Raw genomic sequence first — 5954 nt, forward strand, 5'->3', positions numbered from 1 at the left:
GCAGGAAGGAGCAGACCTTCAAGATGGAATGAGGTTCAGCAACTGGAGGGGAAGTAAGTTCAGGACACTGACCCCCGAGTTTCTAGGCTCAGGTAGCTTGAAAGATGAGGGTGGCATTAATCACAGTAGATGTTAGCATAGTTCTGATTGGGAAACAAATATACAAGGGGATTGCAATTCTAAAAGAAAGAAGACTGTGTAGGGTTTTCCTTAGCATGTAGCTATCTGCAGCTGAGAAAGGAAAACAGGAATGTCAAAAACTAGCGAGGAGGGCTGGCGAGGCGGCTCAGCCGTCAAGATCACTTGATACTCTCTCAGATAACCTGTGTTTGCTTCCCCGGTCCCACATGGCTATAATCCCTGTTCCGGGGGATCCAATCCCTTCTTCCACCTCCATAGGCACTGTGTGCATGGAGTACACAGACTCGCCTGCAGGTAAAAGGGCATCTATACATAAAAAAGTAGCTCTTGAACACATAGGGGGACAGCTCAGTGCATAAAGTTCTGTTGCACAAGTACAAGGTCCTGAGTTCGGATCCCAAGCACCTATGCGAAGTACAGGTGCTGATCTCAGGGCTGGGGATCCCTGGCCAGCCCAGCTAGTTCAAGAAATGAGCTTCAAGGTCGGCAAGAGAACCTGTCTCAAAAGTGATGTGGAGGGTGATAAAGGAAGACATCGGCATTGGTCTCTAGTCTCCACATACACCTGCACACAGGTGAGCAACCCCATCCATGCGCCACACACACACACACACACACACACACACACACACACACACACGCACACGCACGCACGCACGCATGCACGCACGCACACAGGAGAATGACAGGGAGAGCGAAGAACAGAGGACTTGCCCAGTCACAAATCTGAGGATTCAGGTTTATTTGGATGGGATGGAGCCAGGTATTCAGTGTTTGGTTTTTTTCTTTCTTAATTTTATTTTTTATAGTAATAACTTTAATTCTGTCGTTCAGTCATAGGGTTACTGAAAAGACATTTGATTGAATTTCACATTTCTGTAGGTTTTTATTTTTTACTAAGTTTTAAGCTACATATGATGAAGGCTCCCTTCTTAACCTGCTCAGTGAATAATGCTTTATTGATAACCAGTTGCACGCTGTACCCACATCTGTTCGATGTTGCTTGGACTCTCTCTACTGGCACAACTGGAACTCTAGAGCTCTGGTCAGCAAGTCTCCCTCTCCCTTCCCTTTGCTCCCAGCAGCATCATTTGTATTTTCTACATCCAGGAGCTCCAACACCTTCAATACCCTACACACAGAACCTTGAGGAGTCTGTCTTCCTGCCATCCGCTTATTTTACTAAACACCGTGTCCGGGAGGTTCCTCCATGTCACAGCTTCTGTGGAGATTGTCCTTTTTTCTAAGGCTGAATAATGCTTGAGGGTATGTAGACACCAGGTTGTCTTTATCTATTCGCTCATTGGCGGGGCACTTAGGCACTTTCTACTGCTTAACTGCTGGGAATAATGCTGACGTTGCAGGGGACGTGAGAGTATTGGTCAAGATCCTGGGATCAGTTCTGTAGTATAAATCCCTACAGGAGGGATTGTGGAGTGTATGGCAGTTTATTTTGCCTTTTTCGGAGGACTCTCTATGTAGGTTCCCATGGCAACTACTCCATGTTTAATTTCTTCCACTGTAGTGGGGTATCCACCAGAGAAGACTACTCGGACACAAATTTAAGCCAACAGAAAGTCATTATTAGCCAACCAACGACTTCACTGGGTGTTAGGGATCCCCGTGTAGTCCTGAGCCTTTGTCAGAGTGAATTTTTGAGCACAAAACCACATCATGGGGTGACACACCTCAGTTAGCAGGAGCAGTTAGCCAGAAGCAGATCTACAGAGGCCAAGAAAGCAAAATTAGTACATTTAGAGACTTTTCCAGAACTGCAGACTTCGATGGATTAGGTCTCTGTTTTCATTTTGGCAGGTGGTGCTGTCTACTTGTTGAATTTTATGACTCAAATGGTACTTCCACATGGTATCACTTGTGCTAAGGACTAAGAGCCTACTAAGATTCGGGGGTCCTGTTATGGTACCATTGTTAGTGACCCTAATGCCTCTATAGACTCAATTATAGTTTTTTTTCTATAGTAATGTCTGTCCTTATAAATGCATGCTGGTGTCTAATTGTGGCTTTGATTCACATCTCTCTAATGATTAGGGGTACTGAATACCTTACTCCTGTTCTGTTGGCCCTCCGTTTGCCTCATTGACTAACCCCTCATTAGACATGTGATATGTAAATGTCTTTTTGTTCGTTGGACCTTCCCTCTCTTGCATACCCCTTGAGTTCCCATACAGCTCCACTGTCTAGTTTTGCTTTTGCTGTCTGTGTTTTGGTGACATAATCGAGGAATCACAGGTATCAGGCACTGGCTTGAAGCTGCTCCTGGTGACTATCTGCAGCCAGGACTAGCAGCCATCGCTGTAACATCAAACCAAGTCTGATGCAGACAAGAAACAGTTCTCAGTCCAACAGGCCAGCAGCTGACCACATTTGTCACCGCTTTGGCGTGGTCACCCCTAGTGACCTCCCTAGTGGGAGGGACATCTTGGGATTTCTGGATGAGACAGATGTATAATAGGGAGTAGTTTGAAAGAAGAACTTGGCAGCAGAGGCAGAGAAATTGAAGCCTTTTTCTTTTCCTGATGGAAGTTGCCAGTTATTTTGATGATTTTTGTGACCAACTATTGCAAAAAAATCTGCATTGATGGATGAGGGTGGGTGTGTGCTCTGACATACTCATTCCTCGGAGAAAAGAAAAATGACTAGGGGACTGGAGAGATGGCTCAGTGGTTAAGAGCACTGGCTGCTCTTCCAGAGGTCCTGAGTTCAATTCCCAGCAACCACCTGGTGGCGCATAACCATCTATAATGAGATCTAGTGCCCTCTTCTGGCATGTAGGCATACATGTAGGCAGAATGCTTTATACATAACAAATAGATAGATAGATAGATAGATAGATAGATAGATAGATAGATCTTTATTAAAATAAAAAGAAAGAAAGAAAAATGACCATAGAGAACCTCCAGGACAAGGGAAAGTGTTACTGGGAGACAATCTCTTAGATGAGCTGTCTTAAGTGGACCACATCAGAACATTAGCACATGTCCAGGGCCCTCTTCATCCTCTTTATTCTCAACACACTTGGCATAGAGATTATACTGATAAAGGAAGTTGCTGCTTGAGTTTATCTCCTGGCCTGTGCTTTTGGCAAACTCCCTACAGTTATTTGGACATGGTGGGCCATATGCCCATCTGTGCTTTCACGTCCTTGTTTCCTGTTCTGACGATGGGTTCATAGCTGCAGTAAGAGTTCTCATCCATGAGTCTACTCTCTTGCCGATGACTTGCTTTCACAGTCTCTCCAGTGTGGCATTCCAGGGTTTGCACCAACATATGTCATAGTGGGTCACACCCTGCCACCAGCTCCCAGGGTCATTGTTCTCCTTGAACGGATTCCTTTGAGAACAAAGTCTTGTTCATTTGTCAGAGAGATGGTACCAAACGCAGCCATGGAGAGCCTTTGCTGGGATTTTATGCTCTGGAAACAGGGTGTTCTATAGAGATGGGTGGATTCCATATCACACCCCACCTACTGCAGAACCTGGACTGTGGTGGTCATGGCTGTTGTACTGTGCTTACAAAGACCCCTTTTGGTTCTTTCTCAAGAAAGTTCAAATCTGCTGCCATGTTAGCTGGCTTCGCTGCGTCAGCTGTAGGGCACGACCGTGCCCTGGCTGTTTGCTTGAGTAATTTCTATCCATTGCTCTTCATGCTCCTTTGCTCTCTGCAATGGCTTTTAACTTTATAGTTGGAAAAGGCTATTTTGGAACATCATGGCATGGGCTTCTTTTTTCTTGGGCCGGGAGTCATTCTGTGCTTTTATTCTTGGGATACACACATTGGCGCTGACCTTCAAAACATCTGTCATTTCTGGATTACGCCTGGCCAAGTTCTTGGACTTGTCCTTCCATGTTTTGGAAACCTGGACTCTGCTTCCTTCCTTACCACTGAGGCCTGGGCATTCTTCCTGATTTGGAGCTAGCTATATCCAGCTGTGTTGTGTGGACCACAGGAGCCTGTCAAGATGTCTCGCTCCGTTCCTCCACCACCCAAATGAAGCTGAGCTGCTGGAAGTTAACTTCACAGTTGTTTTTGTTTGTTTTGTTTTTTGTTTTCCTTTTAGAAAGAAGAAAAACTAAAAGCCAAATTAATGGGAGATTTTTTTTTTCTAGGTCTTCTCAGGTCTTGGTAAATTTTAAATATTTAATTATTTATTTGTCTTTCTTTCCTTTTTTTTTCTTTTTAAGATAGGATCTCACCATATAGCCCTGGCTGGCCAGAAACCAACTATATAGACCTGGCTTGCCTCGAACTCAGAGATCCACCCTTCCTCTTGCCTCTCAAGTGCTGGAATTAAAGGTGTGCATCATCATGCCTTGTCTATTTTGATTTTTTGTGTATGTGTGTATGTGCATCCCATGCATGCCTGGTGCCTAAGGAAACTAGAAGGGACAGTTGAGTCCTCCAGAACTGAATCATAGGCAGTTGTGAGCTGCCATGGGTTCTAGAACTGAAGCCATAGGCAGTTGGGAGCTGCCATGGGGGCCGTCAACTGAACCCAGGTCCTCTGCAAGAGCCGAGAGTCTTCTTAACTGCTGAGCTATCTCTCCAGCCCCAAGTCTTGGTAATTTTTTCTGTTTTAGTCCTTGATTCCAGTTCAACCAGAGACTGTATATATTGTCTCAGCCACCGAATTAGATTAAAAAAAAATGAAGAAATCATTTCAGTCCCTTTGGCTTAGAATTATTTCGTGCACACTATTGGGAGGTCTGCTAATTAGATATGCTATTGGTGAGAAAAATAAGCCTTGCTATTTATAAAGAGAAAAATACCTATTTCCCAGAGATTGTCTTGGTATGCATTCAGGTTTGGTCTGTTGTTTCTGTTTCGCTTTGGTGCTGACCATGGCAGTCCGGGGTCCTCCTCACTGGCCATGCTTTCCCACAGAGCTACCGTCTCTAGCTCCTAGGTTGTGTTTTTCCAAACATTCAGTTCTGCTTACTTTCATTTTCTGTATGATGTACATCATGATTTTTGTGAAACAATAAGCTGCCTTTCTCTTTGCATTCATGAGTTTGCATGAGTAAGTGGCATATTGAGAGGTCAGAAGCAGGGAGGAAAAGCAGAGTCACCCCAGAAAAACCAAACGCTTAAGCGTCATTTTAAAAGATTTGTTCAGTTGGTCGTGTGGTCCAATTATTCTATCACAAGACTGACATGGAAGATATTTTTGTTGTCGTTGTTTTGGTTTGGGTAGTTTTAGAGGCAAGGGTCTTGTCAGGTAGTCCAGTGGGCCCCAACCTGATCATCCTCCTGGCCCTGCCTCCCAAGTCTAGGATTACAAGAGTGTACCCTCCTGCCCTGCTAAGATTTGTTTTTAACTTTAAAATTATGACTTTGTTGAAGTTACTTTAAAAAAATCTTAAGTGTAATTATTTTGTTGTCTAATAAATATTGGCTTTCCTTGTTATTTTCAGACCAGTGAGTCTATATAGCAAGCATTATTCACTATACTAATCCTAAATCCGTCATTTTGAGACAGAGTATTGCTCTGCCGCTCAGCTTTCGGGAGCTTACAATCCTCCAGCCACAGTCTCTTGAGGGCTAGAATTATAAGCAAAGCTTTTTTTTTAATTCCCCCCTCCAAGATTTTAAGTGATAACAGTGGATATAGGAGTACAAATTGCTTAGGAAGCTAAGACTGTCTCAAGAAAGTCTCAAAAATGCCCAGCACTGAAAGAAATGGCCACGTCTTGTGAAAGAAGAATGCTCTGAGCATGATCATATTGCTAGCTGCTTTTAGCAGAAGTCTTTTCTTTAAATCACCACCTATGATCTTTAAAACATTCAAGTGCAGG

The 5954-nt window shown here is 43.9% G+C and overlaps 1 pseudogene; it reads left to right on the plus strand.

Annotated features, from left to right (window-relative positions):
- The first annotated feature begins 347 nt into the window (after positions 1 to 347).
- On the plus strand, positions 348 to 3596 carry LOC128108769 (sterol O-acyltransferase 1-like; annotated as a pseudogene).
- Positions 3597 to 5954: the final 2358 nt, after the last annotated feature.

Source organism: Peromyscus californicus, unplaced genomic scaffold (assembly GCF_007827085.1).
Source record: "Peromyscus californicus insignis strain IS unplaced genomic scaffold, ASM782708v3 Scaffold_13__1_contigs__length_99412109, whole genome shotgun sequence".
In the NCBI taxonomy this organism is placed as follows: Eukaryota; Metazoa; Chordata; class Mammalia; order Rodentia; family Cricetidae; genus Peromyscus; species Peromyscus californicus.